The sequence below is a fragment of the Rattus norvegicus genome, chromosome 2 (genome assembly GCF_036323735.1).
Source record: "Rattus norvegicus strain BN/NHsdMcwi chromosome 2, GRCr8, whole genome shotgun sequence".
Taxonomy (NCBI): domain Eukaryota; kingdom Metazoa; phylum Chordata; class Mammalia; order Rodentia; family Muridae; genus Rattus; species Rattus norvegicus.
The window spans coordinates 221,557,509-221,581,703 of record NC_086020.1 but is presented as its reverse complement, the minus strand read 5'-3'; the positions used below and the strand labels follow the sequence as shown (position 1 = coordinate 221,581,703).

Sequence of the window (24,195 nt, the reverse complement as noted above, 5' to 3'; positions counted from 1 at the left end):
TGGTCTGGTCTACTCAGCTACAGCCTACGCACAGTAAACTCAGTCCCAAACAATATTCTCCCATGATCCTTATTTGACACTGACAAGTGAACTCACATTAACTGAAGGATTCCATGTAAATCACAAATTCTGCTTTTTAAGATGAAGGTAAACGGTTGGAAAGGATCAAGGGCGTCCACTGGGACAGATGGCCCATCCATTTACAAAGGCCTCTGCAGCAGCAAACACTCTTATACTTTGCAAATGCATGTCTTAGAAGGCTTTTTACCGCTCGGAAAGCCCTTCTGTAACCCTTCACCCCACTGTATGGTTTCTCAGTTTATAGCGCAGACTTCTCCTTAGGCAGAGAGAACTGCCAAGCTCCTTAAGCTGATGCCTAGTTTCTAAAACATGTGCTCTCTTGTGGCTCAGCCCCTGCGACACACAGAAGGCCGGCCGATCACACAGGACACATCAGGAAAGTAAGAAGCAAGACAGCTGACGCCCTAGCCTAATCGAGCATGGAACTTTTATAATATTAACAACAAAAATCTGAGAGCTTGCAAAACCAAATGACGTAGTGTCATCATACTACCTCGTAACTAAAAGCATAATTATGATTTTTATTAATCATTCCATTCGCTGATATATCAAATGATATGCCCCTTCCCAGTTACCCCTCCCCAACCTCCAGCTCACATCTGCCCTCTCCCCTTCCCCTTTGCCTCTATGAGGGTGCTCCCCCCACCCACCCACTCCCACCCCACCTCTCTAGCATCCCCCTTACACCAGGGCATCAAACCGCCACAGGACCAAGGGCCTCCCCTCCCACTGATGTCAGGCAAGGCCATCCTCTGCTACCTATGCATCTGGAGCCATGGATCCCTCCTTTACTCTCCTTGGTTGGTGGTCCAGTCCCTGGGAGCACTGGTGGTCTGGCCAGCAGACACTGTTCTTCCTATGGGGTTGCAATCCCCCTCTGCTCCTCTAGTCCTTCTGCCAGCTCCCCTACTGGGATCCCCAAGCTCAGTCTAAGGGTTCCAACCAAGTATACTGCCTTTAAGCCAAACCATCCTGGTTAGGTAAAATGTCTATTATGATAAGATATTTCATTATAATATAAATGATATTATAACATATTAAATGTGTAAATTATCATATAATTATAATAAATGTCTATTGTGATTAAATTAGGGTGTTGGGTATGTTTTTTAGGCCCTCTGGTTTCTTGCTTATCAAAGCTGTCAGACAGAACACTCTATTAATAACTTTGTGTGTATATGCATGTTTAAGTTGAACCCTGGGCTCCGGGAATGCCCAGGAAATGCTCTACCCCTGAGCTGCCCCCAATCCATCAACCTGTATTACATTCAATGCGTGAACTAAGCGTGCTTGCTAGCGCTTAGAGTGGTAACACAGGATCAGATCAGAATGGTAGCACAGATCAGAATAGTAACACAGGAGGAAGAATATTGTGAATCTCACATGACGACATAAATTTGTGTCAAGGAAAGATTAACTCAAGTCATTATTTTCTCTTGCTTTGCATTCCCATCAAACAATCTCAATGAATAGATCCCTGTAGCCCTGACCTGCGACACCAGGCTTAGGCATCATTTCTGAAAATGATCCGAAGGCACCACCAATGGCAGGCTGCTAATACAAAACACACTTGAACAGGAAACCAAGATCTTTGTTCTTTTTCTCAGCACGGCATCTCACGCGCTCACACCCGAACAATAAGAAGAAAGAGATCAGTGCCTAGCAGCGTCATTTAGTAAACTCGATTAGCCTTGAATTCCATGGGAGCATGTCTTCCCTTTTGTTTAAATAAAAACCCAAAAAGGTTAAGCACCTACTACCTCTTTACACCAAAGCTTACGTGTATAATGGGCCAGCTGTTTAATCTGTGCTTTAACAAAGAATATATTTATTTAAGTGAGAAGATATTTATATCATATAGTAGAGGGATGAGGGATGTGTGTGTGTGTGTGTGTGTGTGTGTGTGTGTGTGTGTGTGTGTAATAATCTCGCACTGTAGGTTACAAATGCCAATATTTATTTGTGGATAGAGAAATCAAATACTGTGTTTAGGTTATATTAATTTCACTGTATGACTAAACCCATAAAACACACACACACACACACATATATATATATTAAATTAAAATATAAATATATAGTAAAGACCTAAATGATTATTTCTCATACAGACTGTTTTGGATAGGTTAGTATCAACTTGACACAAAGCAGAGTCATCTGAAAGGAGGGAATCTCAACTGACAAAATGCCTCCATAAAATGGGCCTATGGGCAAGCCTGTTGGGCATTTTCTTAATTAGTAATTGATTGAGGAAGCCCTAGTCCATTGAGTGAGGTCATCCCTGGCCTAGTAGTCCTGGGTTCCATAAGAAATCAGGTCAAGCAAATCAGGAGGAACAAGTCAGCAGCAGCACCCCTTCATGTGCGCTGAATCAGCTCCTGCCTCTAGGTTCCTGTCCTTTCTGAGTTCCTGTCTGACCACCCTCAGTGATGGTCTGTGGATGTGGAAGCATAAGTGCAGTAAACCCTTTCCTCCCACATTTTATTTTTAGTCATAGAGTTTTGTCACAGCCATTGTAGCTCTCTCTAACTAAAACCTACACATATTCTGAAGTAACATAAGGAGCTACAGGGAGATAGAGTATGAGTCATAAACTCAAAAGAAAAAACCGTTAATTATCAAGTAAAAGAGTTTGCCACCAAGCCTGACTCCTGACGTTTGATCCAATCCCTAGAAGCATATGGCACAAGGAAAGAACTGGCTTTCCTTTTACACACACACACACACACACACACACACACACACACACACACAGAGAGAGAGAGAGAGAGAGAGAGAGAGAGAGAGAGAGAGAGAGAGAGAGAGAGAAATGCACACACTCAAATAAATGTAACTAATGCTGGGGAAAGTTCTTCTAAAGTTCTACATGGATCTATCATTCTGAGAGAAGACAGTAGTAGGTATCGATCATTTCAAGACCTGGGCTAGCTCCATGTTCTCTATATTTCTTATCCTCCTCTCCACATGACATCACTTCCTTTAAGGAACAGTTTAGAAGAAAGGCCCTGGATCTGGTGCCACTCATGAACACTTGCTCATAAGGAATGTTGGGATCCACCACAAAGCTTATCCAACTGCTGTGGGTCTGCTTAGGAGCTATTCAGGTGAACCCCTACCCCACACCCCACTTCTCCACTCCTGTCAACCTCCCTTCTAATTTCTGTTGATCAAAAGCTGTTAACACCACTATACATTGGTTGTTCTGCTTCACTATATGAAATGTCTCTCTCCCCTCTAATATGTCATGAAGGCAAGTTTTACAGTAATTAAAATGGTAATTACTCTTGCTTCTCCTTATGCTAACTCTTAGCCACATTCCCCAAACTTTTCAAATCACAAAACTGAAGATGTCAGTGTAGGGCCGAAGAGGTATCAAGATCACGATCTCTGATCTTTTCCCAGGGTGATGCTTTCTGATAGACTCCCAGAAAGCATTGCTCTGTAACGTTTTTATAAACTCCTGAAAACATCACCATTTGTCCCCACATGCATTCTATTTTTGACCCCATTTCTTCTGTCCCTAAATATTATTATTTCCCCCAAATTCCTGCACTTGACCTGTGCCTATAAACTGCCTATCTTGTAGGAGCTTACCTAAGGCTAAAGCCAACCTGCAGTGTTAACACACATATTCCATCCTATGCCAACAGTGACTCACGTGAACACATTTCCCAAACCCATCAATGTAATCCCCCCAACCCCCATCCTCACCCCCAAAACTGAAGTTTTCAGATTTCTGTGTAAGTCTACCTCATCTCCTGCCTTAAACTCCTCTACCAGTTCATCCTGCTTCTGTTCATATGTATGGTCATACTGGCAGAGATCTTTAACCTTACCTCATACGTGGTACTAGCCCCGAAAGCTTTGTATACAGTTTCCTATGTGTCCATGTGTGTTGGTCCAAGTTTTCCTCCAGTCTCATCTGTACCATGGCAACAGCATCCTTCTTAGACTCCCATGACTTCAATTCCACCTCCCTGAAACTGACCTCCACATGAGCTCCAGAATGATCTTTCAAAATGTCAGCGCGTTCAAGGGTTCTTTCTACTTCATTTCTAAAATCGCTCTAAAACCAAAGGTGGCCTATCAGGGCCTTGGAGCTGGTTTTCTCCACCCTCTCTGTGTATGCTTACACGTAAGGCCTTGCTCAAGCATGGGCTACATTTCCTCAGCCACTGTGTAGCCACTCCCTTCTCTGTTGAATGTCTTCTCTTCAGTCTCTCTCTATCCAGCAAGACTCATGAATATTTACAGCAAGCGTGAGAGCCACGGTCTAGGCCAGGGCACCAGGACCAACTGCATCTCACCTCCCCTTCTTCTCAAGACCAGAAGTGCTTAGAAAGCCTCCTAGCTTCCTTGTTTTGGGCAAGTACTGGCTCTCACTTTACAAAGTCATCAGACCCTGACCTGTCACCCTGCCTCTTATACCATAGCTTGTTCACATTCTTCTAGAGAATATAAATTAGCGGTGTGCCCTCTGTGTGCCTCTTCTCTTGCAGCTCTTCTCAAAGACACTGTGCTCCTGGCCCAAACTTTAGCCTAGTTAGCTGGGTAATGGCGTCCTGGTAAAATCCTCCTGGTCCTGTACGCCTCAGCTCAAACATTCCACCTTCTCCTTACCCTGTAGTCAACACCTCTAGACTTTGAACACATTTTCATTGTACACTATTCACAAACTAAATGTTTATTTTGCTTTCTCATTAGCCTATAAGTCCTTTAACGAAAAGATGTAGTATTTATTTTTTATCTCCAGTACCAAATAGTGTCCTGGAAGATAAGAGATGGCTGAGGACAAACTGCTTGGACAAAGCCAGTTTGTATGTTTGTTTGTTTTCCGTTCATATTTACTTATTACAGAAATCCACAACTGGCCCTTCATTTAACCCCTATGAGCCAGATGGTGTGCCTCGGGGCTTTTAGTTCTTCCGATTCTGTTTGCCTCTTTTGCTTAATCTCATTTTTACTCTCGCAAAGTACCTAATGGGTTGCTTAAAGCAACCATAAGTGACTGACCTGATTCAGATTTCTTGACTTTGTACTACTAAGTTCCTCGGTGTGTCTGCCCATCAGTGAACACGGGTGGTAAACCTCACTTTCATAGACAGCCTGATCCATCATCCTCTCTCCAACACACCATCCCTAAGTGGTCCACTGCCTCGCCACACAAATGGATGGTATTAAGGACACAGATCACAGTCTGTCTTTCTTAACATGCACCAAAGAATTTGTCTCTTCACCAAGCTAACACTTGCCCTCCACAATAAACACACTAAACTACAGAATGAACTGTCCTATCCCATCCTCTTGGTAGTTATTCTTCGGATTTTCATGATGTCATTTTATATGTTGCTAGAGAAAGGTATCCCCTCCATATTGTTTGTTATATCTAGTTAAAAAAACTGGAGTTCATTCTTTATCTCCCAATTGCATCTTGTAAATTTATAGTAAACTAATAGAGAAATATTTCCTTATGGAGGAAACCCTCTAAGAACAAAAAGCAAGGGAACACGAGAGAGGGCCTCCATTGCAAAATGGTTGACGGATACAACTCGAAAAACATCACAACACGGAGCACGGAGCCGCGCATGACAGAAGGCGCTCCATCACACCCGGCAGAGGCCCTCCCATCAGCCTACGTATTACCTCTTCTTTTCTCCTCCCACGTCTCTCAGAGGTGGAACTCTGCCAAGAATGCAAAAGCCTGTTGAACTCTGCAGCAGTTGTTATAAAACTGGCAACTGTCCACAAAGCCTCCAAGACGGACCACGGAACTCAGCGCTGCTCTGAGCCAGAGACCCCTGCCCTTGAGTTAGAGCCTGCGTGCTGCTGCCGTGACGGGTACTTAGGGGCACTTCTGCTTTTCTTTCATAAGTGGCAAAGAGCAAAATCAGGAGAGAGAGGAAAAAACCAAGCAACTGTTTTAGTACCACTGGCCAAATGTGAATAACCTCCACTTCTGATGTATTTCCCTGATCTCCTAGGGAAGAAAAAAGTCTCTCAACAGCACAGGAAGAAAACCACTTCTTTAACCCTCTGATGACAGAAACAAATTGTTTTGCAGCTCAGGGAAGAGATTTGTCACAAATGTGCAAACCAGACCCTGTAGCCTGGACATTGTGCAGGCCCACAGCATCACATTTTTACGGAATTTGAAAGTGATCCCCTAATAACACAAGCGATTTTTTTTTTGGATGCAAAGCTCAGTCTTGATGGCTTAGCATGCTGGGTTTGTGTGTGTGCTCGCAAACATAGCTTTCAGTGTTGTTACGGTATCTGCTGTAATTCTCAGCTCATCCGGGGTGCGTTTATTTTTATACCGACGTGGTTTGTGAAATGGCTGATTCTGTTATTGTTTGATGGACACTCTTGACATCAAACATATTTAAAAGTACAGAGCTATTTATGGCAAACCGGACAATAAAAGGGCTTGGTGACTGTGTCCACCGTTCTATGAATCACTCCTTCGAAGTAATTTCCATAAAAGATGTCCTTATGCTAACCCTTCACAAGCACTACACATTGCATAAGCGTTTCCATATGTATCTGAAGAGAGACAACATATGGAGGGAGAAGAGTGAGCTCTAAATAATAGACGGACCTAGAGTCCGACTCTTGGCTCTACCACTGAGCAAGTAAGGCATTAAGTCAACTGCGTAAGTCTCGTCAATTACACAGTGACTGTGGGAAGTCAACCTTTCGAGGGCAGCATAAACATGAAATGAGAAAATATATGAAGACGCTCTCTAAAGGACAGGCATAATAGGTGACCAGTAATTACCAACATCTACTCTTTAGTAAGAAAATTTAAAGTAACCATGACAAAAGTAAGGCAAGACGAAGACCCAAATATACTAAATCAAAGAAGTCTCCTGTTATAGGATTCCTGAGAGTTTGAGAGGACAATAAGAACTGCATTTCTCACCAGGTATAATAAGAAAAACAAAGTGAATGCTTACACACGTGTGAGCATGCGCACGCGCGCGCGTGTGTGTGTGTGTGTGTGTGTGTGTGTGTGCGTGTGTGCGTGTGTGAGCGTGTGTGTGTGTGTGTGGTAATTCTATGAGTTCATTAAAAACTAATGAACCATCTCCAGGCAGTATGTGGATAAATGGCATTATTCCCGAGATCAATAAACTCCTAATTCAGGATAGGGGTTTATTAAACCACGTGCGTGTAAAGCCAGGTAACTGTGAGGTATGGATTTAGGACGAACATTCGATCAGTTTAAAGGAGAGGGCAGAATTGAAAGAAAGCATCCCAGAGGATCTGGTGTCAAGCTGAGCTTTAAGAAATCAGGAGTCACCCAGGTGGAGAGGTGACAGAGCAGTAGTGGTGAGTAGAATGTGCCACCTAAACAAAGGGACAGTGTGGGAAGGCCACAAGGCTATCAGAACACATCTGTATCCTTGGAAATCCAAACATGTCAGCCATGCTCAAACACATTTTACCAAGAATATCATGATGACACACAGGAATTCCGGATTGGCAGGTAATCAGAGTGTGAGGTTGCCAACCTCAGAGAAAACACCATTTTCTTGATCTGAGACATGTGCATGTCGGGTAACAACTAAATATGGAGACAGAGAGGCTAAGTTCATTCTGAACTTAAGCTGTGATGGACTGTATAGCATAAAAAGAATTAGCAAGACAAGGAACACAATCAGCAAGCAGAGAAAAGGGGGAGACTGGAACAGATAAGAAGGGGTAGCATATACATATATGAAATTGTCTAAAACTACATTAGTTGCTTAAAACACACATTATACTCCATCGCAGCATACAGCTAAAGAAGAAAGAACGTACAAGTATATCTGTAGATTCAGAATAGGTACCTGGTGGGATCCAACATCCCTAAGGAAATGACCCAAAAAACTAACTTCATAAAGCTCACTCGTGTCACTGAAACAAATGCTCCCGGTACTCAGTACGGAAAATAACTATGTTGCCCCAAAGCTTTTAGATATGGACAAACAAAGCATCCTCTCTCACCATTCATCACTGGTGTTGGAACCTAAGCCCTGGCTAATGCAGTTACCTGAAAACAAAGACAGAGAAGAGAACAATACCCTCTCCACTTCTCTCTCTCTGTGTGTGTGTGTGTGTGTGTGAGAGAGAGAGAGAGAGAGAGAGAGAGAGAGAGAGATTATACAGAATTCTCAAAGAATAGACAAAAAACACAAAACAAATGACTTGAACATTTAGCAGATAGAAAGGTAGAATCTAAAAGTCAGTTACTTCTTACACATTGACAAGAAACAAAAAAGGAGGAATTTAAAGTTAAAACGGTTATATCCTTAAAAATAAAATATTTAGTTATTGGCCCCCGAATAGATATGTGGTTGTTTGTTTGTTTGTAAGGTGGGGTTAGAGGCATAGATCGGAGCTCAAGGGAATGGGTTGCTCTTGTAGAAGTCCCAGGTTCGGTTCCCAGCACCCACTTGGTGTCTCATAACTATCCACACTACCAATCCTCCATGATCCTACAGCCTCTTCTAACCTCCACAGGCATCAGGCAAGCAGGTGGTTCACACACACACAGGCATCGAAAACACTCGTATACATAACATTTTTATAAATTTAATATCTATATAAGGAAATCACTGAAACTTTAGTAAAATATGCAATAATTAATTAAGTAGAAAAATATTCAATGTTCATAGATAGGAAATCTTTAATATTGTCAACACTGACAGTTTGGGTTTGACAATAACTTTTGAGACTCAACACCAAACTTAAAATTCATGAAAGAAATAACATACTTTTTTTTCTATATGAAAGGCAACATTAGGAGGAAAAAAACAAGGCATATATGGGCAGCAAACATTTGCAAAAGGTATCTGATAAAAGTCAGCTGTCCAAAATAGGCAGAGAACCTCAAAACTCTACTATTGAAAGATAAGCGACCTGATTAAAAATTAATAAAAGAGGCTGGGAAGATAGCTCAGTCCATAAGTACTTACCACACACGCACAGGGGCCTGACCTCAATCCAGAACTCAGAAGAACTGGCCTTGGGAGCATGCACTTGCAAGCTCCATACTGGAGAAATGGAGACGGGCTGATGCCTGGAGCTTGACCAGTGAGAGAGAGAGACTCAAAAGTGAGAGCCAGCATCCTACGGAATGACACTCAAGATTGACCTCTGGCATCTGTCTACATATGTACACATGGGCACACAGATCCTCATGAACACATGCTCATGGGCACATAGATATACACCCCCCAAAAATTGAGGAACAAAAGACCAAAAAGATACCTCTCCAAAGAAAACAGCAAGACAACATACAAAAAGATTTCCAGTGGCATTAAGATGTTAGCACGACACAACAATTCTGGATATTTATAGCAGCTTTTTTTTTTTTTTTTTTTTTTTTACAATTAAAACAGCTGCCAGTAACTACAGTGTCTGTTAAGAAACAGTGTCCATGAAGAAACAAGCAAACTGTGATCCATTTGGGCAATGAAGTAGTATCCAATCACAGAAAAAATGAGCTGTCAATCCAGAAGATGCACAGAAGACTCCGATGCAGACTACCACACCAATGAAAAGCCATGCTGTATCACTTCCCGGACGTGGCACTCTGGAAATGTCAAACTTTGAAGACACTGAGAACAGGAGTAGTTTCCAGTGAGGGTGGTATGAAAACTTCACATACTTTCCAAGTACCTTTGCTAGGAACCTAAACTGGCCCTAAAAATTAAGTTTCTTAGAAAGGGAAACAAATTTGACATCACAAGTAGATACAATGTGGCATATGCCCAAGATGCCGAACACATTCCTACAGAAACAGGAAAGAAGGACAAGAGGATACATTCCTGGATGGAAATTACCGCCTGTGATAACTTTGAGTTGGGCACTGTGAGGGAAGCCCAGAGAACTTTGTATGGGAAATCAATCACAGCTCTACCTGAATTAGATTTAGGGCTGCCAATGTATCAAGGATAGGGCCAAAAAGTCAAATGTGAATAACTTTATATAAACCAAATAGTATTTTTACTCCAAAACAAAGTCAACTAGGCAAACAAGAAACAATGGCGACCCATGAACTTAGAGAAGTGAACAGGAATGTACACACGTTCACAGAACTAGATCAGCTGATCTAGAGCCAGCATGGGCCATGTGGACGAGCAGGCTTTCTTTGCAAGTGCCTTATTTGGTAAGAGCTAAAGCTTGGTGACCATATACCAGTCCCTTAGAAGTCACATGATAAATCAATATTTTCAGTTAAGCTCACTGTAAGGGCTATGAATTTCTCCCCCAGACATACTTATTTTAGGGTTAAGGCACAAGTGTATTCAAACATACAACTTCCGTCTATGAGAATTCTAATGATGTCATCCCTCCTTAAAAGCCAACCACCGCCTATAAAAATACGCCAGTGTTGCTGATATGTAAGTTACTGCCTAAAAGTGTTTACTTTAAATGTTAATCTATAGAACTTTCATAAATGAGATCATATCATTTTATTAGAAATGACTGTTTTTTTCAAAGTATTCTTTCCATTTGGAAAGTTGTTATTGGAGAATTGCATACAGTAGATTTTTATCCTGGTCTTTCCCACCCCCAACTATTCCCAGATTCTCCCCTTCATCCCTGCCCAATCGACTTCATGTTCTTTTTTTCTCTTAAAAACAAAAAGCAAAAGCAAGAACAAAAATAAAAACAAAAAGCCACTAAAAAGCATGGATTTTGATTTGTACTGGCCAACTACTCCTGAGCATGGCTGATATACTCAGTGTCACTCCGTCACATAGAACTGTTTTTACCTCTCCAATTGGCCATTATCTGGTATCATGTGCCTTTAAATATATATTTTTAAAGGACTCTTAATTGTGATATAAATCAAACAATATGATCTATATTAAACCAGGAAATAAGTCCTGGATCACACTAGTAATGCTTGTTAGAGGGATAAATAAATGATTGGGTTGATATGATTAAATTTTTCCAAAAATAGAGGTTAGATGATGCAATCAAACTAGAAATTCTCTTTAACTTCCATTCAATAAAAGGAATGTCACAACACGTTTATATTTGGACTCCAGATCAAGAGATAAGGCATTTCACAATTACAGCGCAAATCCTCTTGGTGATACTGGCACTGGCAATGAAATTATTCCCAAGCTTCTGTAAAGAACCGCGATATGTTTGTAATTCTAAGGCATTTGATGAGGCCAGCTGTTGTCCTTGGACATAATCCAGGGTACCACAGCCATTACCGACTGCCTCAGTCTCCCTAAGACTTCTTGCCCACTTTGAAAGCCCCCATGTTTACTGATCCTGATTAGCCTATGACATACACGTGCCAACGGCTGAGTCCATGACTTCAGGTCCAGGGACAAAGCCTGCATCCATTTCAACCCATCTCCCCCAAGCCTTCCCTTTCACACTAAGAACCTTCCACTGCAGTTCCGTTCACAAAAAAGAAACTTTGAAATACAAAGTACAACTATGCAAGGCCTCCCACGCTCCTCAGTGCTTCTTTTTACTATGTTACAAACGTTGAGTTCACAATTTGTGAAGTCAGCATTTTACTTTGCTTGAGATGGCGGTATTCATCATTTTTACTCCCTATTTAATTGTTGACTTCAATTTTGCATCCTAAGATAGTTATTTAGCCCCTTCTCCCATGTGGTTTTTACATTCCACCCTTGTTTAAATTCAAGGTTTTAATGAATGCCTACAATGTAATGTTCAGTCGTACCATGCAATTCTGTGGACGGCATCCTCGGACTGCTGGACACCATTAGCTCTAATCACCCTCTGAAGGAGAAGTTTGAAGTACATGAGCTTGTGAAATTTTCCATGATGACTGAAACCTCTCCTTAATGATAAACATTTTATTTTTTTGGTCTCAGAACAACAAGAAAAGAATGTCATATGTAAAAAACATGAGCTCGCAAGGAAACACTGAAATGTTGGCTCTTTTTATTTTTCTTCTCCCATCTTTTGAGCTTTCATGGCTGTTAGAGAATGAATAGTTCTCAGACCTTACAACAAAGTTTCATTCTACAGCAGGTACCCACAGCAAATACACATGTCCTGTCTCTCTGACTGAGTTACTTTACTTGAGGAAAAGAAAGATTCCTGCCCCAAATTAAGTAACCAATCACAGTTTTATCACTGTTATTGCTATTCAAAAATGATCACGCATTTGCCTTTCTTGTTTGGGTAAAAAAAAAACCAGCAAAGTATCATAGTACACTCGTGTGTATCCAGTGTCTCCCCTTTGGCTTTAGTCGGCTAGCTCTGGATACATTTAGCTGTTTTAATACTATCCGTAGTATTTTAAGCCTACTTGTCTCACAACTCTCAGAATTTAGAAGACAACAGAGGAACATTGCCAACACTTCTCTTCTGATCTAACCACAAAGGGAACAGGAATGTAAGCAAGATACAACCCCAGTCAGGGGCATTTCCCTTTCTAATACAATTTGTGTCTATATGGGAGAGTCTCTTGCTAAGAATTATCATAAAGGCATGTAAGTTTAAACTCTGTCCCTATACTGTGCATTGGTGGAATAACAAATTGCCACTCCTCAGGGAAACACCTTAGATGGTATCACTTGACTGTGAGGCCTTTTTCCAAGGCAATTGCTATTAACGTCAACAGTCTGCTTAATACACAGAGTTACCCATAGACTTAGGGGAAAAAGCCTTCTCAGGAAACAATGCTTCCAAATCACAAGAACCGGGTAGCAAGGACAGCTGGCAAAATGCTGAACATGGAATTTCTTTCAATGAGTATATATTCATAGTCTGTCTAAATTAGCTCAGAATGCATCTTCAACACTTGGAATTAAAATACGCAATGTTAATACATCCTGTCTTCTTTCAACACACACACACACACACACACACACACACACACACACGCATGTGCACACCACAGGTTAAACTCATATTGTTCCTCAAAGGTATCAACCTTATCTTTTAAGTCAAAGTCTCTCATTGAACCTGGGCTGGAAATATTTTTCCCTGCTCTCTCTCTCTCTCTCTCTCTCTCTCTCTCTCTCTCTCTCTCTCTCTCTCTCTGTGTGTGTGTGTGTGTGCATGTGTCTGTCTCTGTCTCTATCTCTCCCTCCCCCCCACCACACCCACCATTTAAAGAGTGGTGTCAGTCAAAATCAGGACTTCAGAAACTGCTGTCTAAGCACTTCACCACTTACATGACCTTGCCAACTCCAAGAAATCTTTGTATATAAAATATTTCTAGATTCTAAAACTGTAAGCAATCACTTCATTTTTCTAAGTTCCTTGAATGGTAAAGCTTATATGGCCACAGTGGCTGGCTAAGAAAGACCAGCTGTTGTTGACAGGACAGATGCTGCCAGATCACCTCGTTATCAAACCATTATCAATTTCAGTACTTGGAATCCATGTGTACTACCCTATGACAATAACTCCAGGCATTAGAGCAGTTCTTGTAGACCACGGGTGACACATGCCTTATTTTGAAAGTTGGAAGACCAATAAGACAATAAACAGTAGAAGTGAATATAGGCGATTCACTTCTGAGCTCAGGACAACCTCCACTAAAGTGACTCATTCATAGGCTTCGTGATTGTTTCCTAGGGGCTTGTCCTGTAATATTTTTCTAAAGGGACATAACACTTGGAAACTTTTTATCATTTTACTATTTCTTAATCCAGGATGAAGAACATTCTTGGTTGATAAAAGTTGACCTTCTCAGCTTTGCACAGTGGCAGTATCATAGCCAATGAGGTTTATCCGAGGTGCGATTATTGCTAAAAGTTGACCTTCTCTCTCAACAAGATCAGCTGTTAACAGGCAGATTAATTCATTTTTACCTACTACTAGCCAGAAAGCCAAAGAATGAGTTTTTTCCTTTTGCTGACCTTGTGATTCAAATCTTAAATTCTTATCTGAAGACAAGAAGGTATAGTAAAATGTCACCATGTGCTTCTTTAAGGTGAAAACACAAGAACGTGTCATGGCCATGTCACTGAATCCTTGTCCTGGCTATTTTCCTGTTAACTTGACACAAGCTGAAGTCGCCTGAGAAGAGGGACCTCTGTTGACATTTCCTGATATTCATAGGGAAGGGAAGTTAATATACGGAGGCAACCTCCATTTGGAGCAGAAGTCAGAAAGACGTTTGTTTTTGTGAGATACATAGACCCAGTTTCTTGTTTTGTTAGTTGGCTGGCCCCAGACAAATCAGCTCAAAGGAAGGTCTGAGGAGTAAAAGAAAAGGGGGGGGGGGGGATTATGACCAATCTCAGGGGCTGGTGTGAGGTCTCAATGGTCTGAAAATTACTTAGTAGCTCTTATTCCTTGCCTGCCAGCTTGCATCATGTATCCCTGTGCTATGTGTTTGCAGTTAGCATAGAGACGGGGTGGAGTTGTGGTCATAGCTGGCATCTGAGTGGGGAACGGTATAGAATGCAGCTTCTGTATACACAGCCAACTTAAATAGAAAGGTTCCCGACACACGGTAAATGAAAGGGAAGCAAGGCAGAACACGCAGTTCACATGTCGTTCTCTGGAGTTATTTTTAAATCTTGTATAAAGAACCTGAAATAGAATCAAAATTGTCAAAAAGTGATGAGAAATGGCAGAATTGTTCCCTGGTGCGCTTCCTCTGGAACCCTAACAAACGCTCTATTTTATTTTAGCAACTAGTCCTTACTCCTTCAAATTTTTTATCTACTCCCCTCCCTCAAGCCCCCACCCCAAAGATCAATTAGCTCTACTCCAAATGGAGTTTGGCTTCTCGGTAACTAAGAAAGACTTGAATCCCGGTGGTTATGAGGTTAGCCCTCCTTGGAACCATCCACCCTAGCTTGTGAGCTGAGGGCATGTTAAGGGACCCAGCCATGGCTAGGCTGCCATCTTGATGGGCATACCAAGGTAGGAGGATGGTAACTTGGCACTAGGCACCAGGCACAGAGTTAACATTAGGAAGAAACCCCCCAATGCTGGCATGGGGGATCCCTGACTGTTAACCCATCCTGGAATGAGAGAATTAGAGATACTGGTGTCTGAGCTCCCCCTGGTTCTCAGCATGGAGCCTGTGCTACTTTCAGAATGTGGAAGCCTTGGTAAGAGCATGCTGTGCTAGGACAATATTGTGAGGCAGAGCAGAGGATGCTGGGAATTTCCATGGTGACCTTACAACAGACTCCACTGTAACATAACTGAAGCGGCCTTAGGTGGAGCAGTTCACAAAAACTCTTCCCCCTAACTCTGATGTACAGCCAGGCTCAGGAGTCCAGAAAACACAGTGTATATATTTTTCTTTACCTAAGTTAGTTCTGCCTCATTTTTTCAAGTAATTACTTCTTTCTGTAATTTCTCATTCAAATCCTACTTATGGTACTCAAATTTATATGTTCTGTAGTTTTCTATAAAACAAAATAAAACAAAAACAACAAAAAGAACCCTGTGAGATACCACAAAAGCTTTCAGAAAGGATCAGTTATGATTACTATAGGCAAAATACACAACAACATTGGTTATGAGCTATGATTACTCCAAAGCCCAGGCCCAGTGGCTTGGCCTTGTGGTCTATCCCAGGCCTTCTCAGGCCTGCTTTTGCTAATACCTTCTTGTTAGAGCTCTGTCAGTAAGCCACCTCTTGTCTTTCCTGCTGTATTAGCATATGAAGCAATCAAACCCCAGGAGATTGTAGATGCTGGTCAAGTCTAAAAGCCGCTGGGAAAAGGTCTGCCTATTGTCCTTCCAATTTGCAAGAGCAACTCTGGTTCAGAATCAAAGCATTTGGAAGTTCTGAGGGAAAGTAACATGAAAAATTCTTTGTCGCAAAAGACTATTAATTATTTATTACCTGTCATTCCATAGAACAGGCGCACATTAATAAAATCCCTCTAGACCATGGAGAATAAGACAGACCATGCTGATGGGGAGGAAGAGTGAACCGAATCAACAGAAGGATTCAGGTCTCATTAAGGTTTCTGCTAGTGTTCATTTGCATAATTACAGACAGCTCCCTAATGAGTGCTAAAGGTCACAGAAAAGATATTCAAAATACACTTAAAACACTGAAAACTCAGTTGAGGAAATAATAGACACGCTGAAAATGAAAGATGATTTTAAAATAATACATTTTAGACAAGCACGTAAGGCTGGAAACCAACAACAGCACAGAAAGGCAACAATGAAAAAGCCCAGCAGCAGCTTGGTGCCAGGGGGCCTTGGTACTTGGGCAGTAACACCTGCATTGGGCAGGGAGCCATGGGGACTACATTAAAGCTCAAAGCTGAAAAGAGGCGAGAGAAGCCGATGCCTCCATACATGAGTCTGTGTGCACGTGTCTCCATATATGTGTAAGTGTGTATGTGTCTATGTATACGTGTTTCTCTGTGTGTCTGTGTGTGAACTTATGTATGTGCTTCTCTGCATCTGTGCGTCCACATGGGTGTGTGAATGTGTCTCTCTGTGTGTACATATCCCTGTATGTACATATGTATACATGTGAATGCATGCGTCTCTGGGTGTGTACATATGTGTGTGAGTGAATGTGTGTGTGCATATGTATGTGTGTGTGAATGTGTACACCCGTGTGACTGTGTGATGTGTCTCAGGTTGTTCCACAGGAGCTTTCCACCTTGATTAGCGGACCTGTGGCTCACCCATTAGGTTGGACTGGCCAGCGAGTCCCAGCGCCCTGTCTCTGCGTCGCTGGCACTATCCTTATAAGCACAAGCTCAGCTTTTTCCCATGGTTTCTGGTGATCAGCCTCAGCTCCACAGACTGGTGTAGCAGGTTTTCAACGGAGTTACCTGCCCATCCCCCACAGCGTCTCCCTTTCACACCCTTTCTCCTTCCTTCCCTCTCTCCTTTATCTCTAACCTCCTTCCTGCTTTCAAGTCAGGAGAACTCACTGCTCCCTCACTTTCAAAACTTCCTTTTCCCTCCTCTCCCCATTTGTAGTTAATAACCAACAGCTACACCCATATCGCCTATGTGTAAAGGACGACCTACGGATCTACACATGAGAGGGAACACAAGGATTTGCCCCTCACAGTCCGAATTACCTCGCTTGACACTTTCCAGAACCATCCATTTTCCTGCAAATCCTATAATTCCATTACTCCTTACAGCTGAATAAAATTCCACTGTGCATATGGACCGGATTTTCATTATCCATTCATCAGTTGATGGGAGTCGATTCCCCTTCAACTGATTCCATTTGCTCGCTCTCAGGAGTAGAGCAGCAGTGAACATTGCTGTGGAAGCATCTTTGTGGTAGGACAGAGATACCCTTCTCATATGCCCAGAGCACCAAAGCTAGGCCACTTGCTAATTCTAAGTTACTAATAAGCTGCCACCACTGGACTGCACCAGCTGATTCCTGTGCGGTGTCTGCCGAGTGGACCAGACTGAAGCTGCTGATTCATGTGTGGTGCTTTGCTAGTGGACTGGACAACTGATATCCTGACAATGAAGATTGGCGTCACCCCCTAAGAATTATTTCTATATAGGTCCACTTCCCCTGTGTCCTAATAACCGTTTTCCCCACTACCTCTGGTGGGTCGTGGGCTACAAAGGAGGTTAAAGTGTTTAAGAACTCTTATAAAAGTAGGTTTTGAAAATACCTAAGCCCACACCCATGCCTGGTGGGCAGAGGCTGTTGCTATTCAGCTTGGCCTGCTCTTGTCTAAAGAGTATTATTGGCTTCCTTTATGGGTCTGTTTGGTCCACAAAGTTGTGGTTGTTTGAATACAAACAGGAGGAGGAGGAGAAGGAGGAGGAGGAGGAGGAGGAGGAGGAGGAGGAGGAGGAGGAGGAGGAGGAGGAGGAGGAGAAGAAGAAGAAGAAGAAGAAGAAGAAGAAGAAGAAGAAGAAGAAGAAGAAGAAGAAGAAGAGAAGCAGCAGAAGCAGCAGAAGCAGCAGAAGCAGCAGCAGCAGCAGCAGCAGCAGCAGCAGCAGCAGCAGCGGCGGCGGCGGCGGCGGCAGCAGCCACACTGATTTCCATATTGCTTCACCTGTTCATAACCCCACTGAAAATAAAGGGTCTCTTTGTCTCAAAGTCTCTCCACAGCACTTGCCGCTTTTTTCCTAATGCTAGCCCTTCTATAGCAATAGAACAGAATATCTGTAGACACAAGAAACACCTTTAAAAAGTTATTGATGTAACATCATGTACATGATAAATCAGATGCTCAGCATGCACTCAATAAATGCTATTTTAAATTTTTTTATATGGATGGGTTGTTTTGACTGTACATATGTATTTGCACCATGTGCAAGCCTGGTACCCATGGAGACCCAAAGAGGGTATCTCTGATCCTTTGAAACAAGAGTTCCAGATGATTTTAAGCCACCATGTAGATGCTGGGTCCTCTGGAAGAGCAACCACCCCGGAGCTATCTCTTTAGTCCCTCAATAAATACTTTTGTGAATGGCTGGATATATTTTTACTGGCTCGGTTTTTCTGACTGAAACCTTCAACGAGTGGAGCAAAGACAACAGGATATGCTCCTCAACCTCAAAGTTATCCTCACTTAGGAAAACTAGAGAAGAAAATGTTACAGTAGTAAAACCCAGTAGAAAGAGTGAATGAGGTTTTCACAGAATTGTCCGTGAACATATGGAATGCTTCCTGGGGTCGGGGTTGGGGTCATGGTATAGGGGCTGGGTATACAATAATAAACAAAGGTAAGCCAGGTGAAAAGGAAACAAGGAAGACATAAGACATGGGAAAGCATGAAGAGAGGGAAGCAAGGGGTGCTCAGACATGACAAATCCCACATGGCTACAGAGTAAATGAAGGGCAGAGAACCGGAGAAGGGGAAGGGGCCAGATTGTAGAAATGCTTTGATTTTTCTGACGGGTAATGAGGTGCGCTTAAGAGTTTAATATAAAAAACAGTAGGTTTTTATATTAGATAATGATCTGAAGATAGAAGGACTGAAGGCCAGAGGGTGTCCCAGTAGTGACAGAGAAAAACACTACAGGCCTACAGGAAGCAGTATACACCGAGGGTGGAAACAACTGACTTATACGATGTTTACAACAGAAATGCTCCCTTCTGGAGTCCATTAGAACCACACAGAGACCTGTTCTAGACTATGCATAACCCCACCTTCCCTCTGAGGAGTCTGCCTTAGGGAACACACACCCTTTTCTCCAGATAGATTCCCTAACACTCCTACAATGATGCTTGTAAGCATGTCACAGCCGTTGGCTGCCTGGGGTTGGGAGTAAGGATAAGAACCCCATACTTAGAAAGTACAATCACCTGGACTTGGTGACAAGAAATGAATCAATCATGGGAAAGACAGGATCTCGGGCAGAACCAAGTGATGGGGAGAAGGTGGCAGAGGAGAAGAAGCGCTGGTGGAGTGGGAGTAACAGAACGAAAACTGGGTACAAAAATCTGAAGTAAGCCAAGTGTGTGACACACCTAAGACGCCCGCCACTCGTAAGGCAGGGGCAGGAGAACTGCCACAAGTTCAAGGACGGACTCATTCACACAGCAAGTAACCAGGGCTACTTAGTGAGGTCCTGTCTTAAGAGAGCTGAGGAAGGGAGAAAAGGGAAGAGGGAGAGGGAAAGAGGGAGGGAGAGAGGAGGGGGAAAGAAGGAAGTGAAGGACAGAAGAAGACAGAGAGGCGGGAGGGAGAATCAAATGAGTGAGAATAAAAGATGTAAGCTAGAAATCTGAAGTTGTCGGAATACAGATCGCTTATAAAATGCAGGAAACAGAGTCTGTGGTAGACAAAGATGAAATAGTATCAAAACGTGATTTTCACGGAGCTGGAGAAAGAAACTAGAGGATGGCTGAGGAGAATGGCCCAGCTGTGGAGGGAAGGCAGGGAGAAGGTGGTAGAGAGAAAGGAGGAGTTATTATGACATCCTCTAAGGAGGATGAACTTCACAGAGGACATGGTAGTCAAAGATGAAAGGAAGGAATAGTCAGATACAACCTGTTTTGAGCATGGCTGCTGAGTTTCGAGACAGGAGACAAGGCTCAGTAGAAACCAAGGGACTTGCCAGGGTGAGAAGAGCCAGTCCTTAATGCTGTGAAGTATTTCTTCTTACTGCCTTGCTGCCACATTCATCTCCTCGCTAAAGGTAGCATGCTGTGCCTTAACTAAAGAGGAAACGCAGTCCCACAACTCTCCACCAATTGTGAAACTGGGAAAGAGATGCTTTCCCCATTTTCAAAGCATCTTTATCTGTTCACAAACATTTTTAATATAAAAAGGTTCAAAAGACACATGCTGAAAGGACACGACCTCAAACTAAATAAAAGTAGTCTGATGAAATATCATTTTGTCTCAATCACTTTACTTATTTCACGGAGGATGACTACATCACGGCATAAGTGCACCCACTTCAGACATGAAGGACGGCCATTCTGAAGGCTTTCCCTGACCTTCAGAATCTAACCTCCCACATGGAGGGACAGGGTCTAGACTGGATAACTTTTCTGCTAGTTGACTCAGGCCAGTGAAGGGGTAGCTCATCACCATCTGGATTTTTCTACTGAAGGGGTTAGTTCTTTGGGAAATGGAATCAATATTCTCTGTTCATGAGAAGGTACAAGTAGGTCAGGTGTGGTGATTCATGCCTTTAATCTTAGCACTCTGGTAGGGCAGAGGCAGCTGGATCTCTGAGTTCAAGGTCAGCCTGGTCTAAAGACTGAGTTCCAAGACAGCCACGGCTACACAGAGAAACTCAGTCTCAAGAAAACACTGAAATAATTCATTAAAAATAAATAAGAAAGAAATTGCAAGTACAACTTCATGCCCTTTATGAAGTAATTTATAAACTATTTTTTTTCTGCACGCGGTTGCTCATATTGGTTTGAAGAAACGAAGAGTCAAAAGCAAAAATTTAATAAACCAAAGCCTTTACCAGCCCTGACAGCGAGTGTATCATGCTGAACCAACTTCTGCTAAACACAGGACTTCGCTTAAAGCTGCAGCTCAGCATGATATATTAAATACAAATGAGTAAAAAAATAAAGGTACATGAAACAGAAGTCAGGCCTTCGTTTCCCCCTTAAACCCATGCTTAAGACCCGACTCTATTAAATGTATTCAGAAGTAAGTAAATCAAATTAAGTTACACAGAACGGAAATCAGACTTTCTCTTTGCCCTAAACCAACAGACTTAAAAGACCTCGCTCTGGGAAGATGTGTCCAGGAATAAGAGGACAACTCCCTGACTAACCCACGCTTGAGAGTCTCAGCCTAACTGCCTATCTTTGTTTCCTGCCTCTGAGACAGAACACAGACTAAAAACACCTTGTGGAGGAGAGGGCTGACTTCAGCTCACAGCTTACAGTCCATCGTGAAGGGAAGTCAGGACAGGAGCTCAGGTCAGGAACCTGGAGGCAGGAACTGAAGCAGAGACCATGGAGGAACACTGCTTATGGGCTTTCTTATTTGTCTGGGACCACCTGCCCAGGGACGTGCAGTAGGACTGGCCTCTCCTGTATCAACCAACGGTCAAGAAAATCTCTCCCAGGACCATGAAGATAAAGGCAATTCCTCTGTGGAGGTTCCTTCTTCCCAGGTGTTTCAGGTTGACAGCCAAGATTAACCAGATTAACCACATTGTTAACTGACATGCTGCCTGCCTTCTGTTTGGGGTAGTCACACATTCATTCATTCATTCATTCATTCATTCATTCATTCCAGATGTAATAAGTACCTAACGTTATGTTAAAGCGTAAATCATAAAAAGTGCATACATTGAAACAGAGTATTCTTAAGGTCTGTCATTTGGGCTGTGTGCTGTAACTGAAGGAGAAAGGGGTTCTTACTCTCATCTGGGGAGCCGAGAAAGAACAGTAAAGAATGCTTCCCCAGAAGGGCTGCTCCTGCTGAAATCTAAAGTACCCCTGTAGGTTAGCCAGGTGAAGACAAACATCTTACTTTGTGTCTGGAGGCGAAAGATAGCAGGAACATGTTAGAAACCTGAGAATCTGATCTATTTCAAATATAAATAGTATACCATCTCTAATATGAATGGAAGACTGGCAGGCCATGAAACTGGAGAGACGGGAAACAGGGTCCAGAAGATGTCAGCCATGCATAGTGAGCAGCCTCTGAGAAGGCCGCAGGAACCCAGCCTCCACAGGCCTCTACACTCTGAAGGCCGAAGACCACTGCCTCTCTTCTAACAAGTACTTTGTAAGGATAGTAACAAGATGTAAGGTCCAAGATTTATGATTCTGTCTGGGGTGCTCTCACTCATCCACAGATCTCGCTCTGGGGAACCAAAACTGACACAGCACTAGCAGACCTTCAGATAGGCCCACGTGGTCTCTGATACAATCTAAGTGAGCTCGTCGGCAGATACCCCCCCCACACACACACACACTGTATCCTGCAGCCATGATTGACACCTTGAGTGCAGTTTTGTTCAGTGTCAGTCAAAATGACCCAGGCCTAGCTCACACGTTCAAGTGTGCACTAAGAGCATGTTGCTTCTGTCATTGCTTTATAGTACTGTGTTATTAGCCTATTATTATTAATATATTAGCCTAATGGAAGGACAAATTGGAAGGGGTTTAAGCAAGAAAAAGTCAAATATGAAGAGAAATCAAACTATGAAGTGTGATTCGATGTACTTTTTTCTTTCTTGCCCAAGATATCCATGAATATTTGTCAATTTTTGTGGCTGCTTACACATTTTAGAAGTTTTCAGTAGCTCGTTGATGAATATTGTTGGTGTTCAGATAGAGACTGCACCGAATCTAAAGATGGTTTTGGCTTCTATTTGCAATTTTAGAAACCGTGAAATTGACAAAAAAGAATGCAGGACCAATCTGAAAGTGTCTAATATATTCAAGTAGTATAGTGACCTCATAACATCATACTCCTAAATCTCAACATACCATGCAAACTTATACCTCACACTTCAAATTCAACAAATCACATATCAACAACCAACCCTCTTAATGACCTCTTACTTTAATTTTTATCTTATTTTATCTTTTATTTGTTTGTTTAGAGACAGGGTTTCTGTGTGTACTATCTCTGTAGACCAGGCTGGCCTCAAAATCACAGAGATCTGTCTGCTTCTAGCTTCCTTGTGCAGAGACTGAAGGTGTGTGGCAGGACCACCTGGTGTTTTATCTTATTTTTATAACAGAGACTCAGCAGGTAGCCTGGCTGGCCAGGATCTTGCTATGTAGACCAAATTGGCCTCAAACTCATAGAGATCTGCCTGCCTTTGATCATCAAGTCCCAGGATAAAGGGTGTATGCCAGCACAACCGGTTTTCCTTTCATTTTAAACTGTTAGATTAAAATCATGGAACTTGAAAATACTGATAAAGTTAATCTGTACAGATTTTATTACATGCATGCACCATGCTATGGTTAATCAGATTAAATATATCTAGATCCATTACCTTATGATAAAAATTTTTTAAAGAAATTGTAGACAATACAAAGCTAGAGAGACATTCCATGTTCATGGATTAGAAGAATTGATATCGATGCAAAGCCCAAAATAGCCAAAACAATCTTCAGATCCATGTGATCCCTATCCAAATACCAATGATATTCATCAATGAACTACTAAAAACTTCTAAAATGTTTAAGTGGCCACAAAAATTGTCAAATATCCATGGGTGCCTTGAACAAAAAAGAACAAAGCACACTGAATTATATTTCATAATTTCAAAATGGATAAAATGTCATTGCCATCAAACATCATGGAAATAGAGAATGTTTGAAGAGAACAGAATGCCAACATGCCTGTGGCCAGCTGACTCAACAGTCATGCTAAGAACATGAATAAAGAATGATCGGGGTTGGGGATTTAGATCAGTGGCAGAGCACTTGACTAGCAAGCGCAAGGCCCTGGGTTCAGTCCCCAGCTCCGGGAAAAAAAAAAAAAAAGAAATAGCTAAGAATGATCAATGTTTCCATAGTTATGCTGGGAAAATCTGTACACATGAATATCACAAGGCTCCTATTTCTTGGTTCACAAAAATCTTCTCAGAACAGATAAAACACTTACCTAAGGTGTGATATCATTAAACAACATACTAGAAGAAAACCTAGAGGGGATGCTTCAGGATGCTGACTGGGCATAAACTGCCTGGGGAAGACTCTAGAGAAACCCAGAAAACAAAACTCAAAGTATACAAACACAATTACAT

The 24,195-nt window shown here is 42.2% G+C and overlaps 1 protein-coding gene and 1 pseudogene across 1 annotated transcript in view; one reads left to right on the top strand and one right to left on the bottom strand.

Moving 5' to 3' along the window:
- Positions 1–24,195, bottom strand: part of Col25a1 (collagen type XXV alpha 1 chain) — a 399,159-nt gene that overhangs the window by 246,833 nt on the left and 128,131 nt on the right. The gene's annotated exons all lie outside the window — the stretch shown is intronic.
- Positions 13,773–13,903, top strand: LOC120101132 (U4 spliceosomal RNA; annotated as a pseudogene).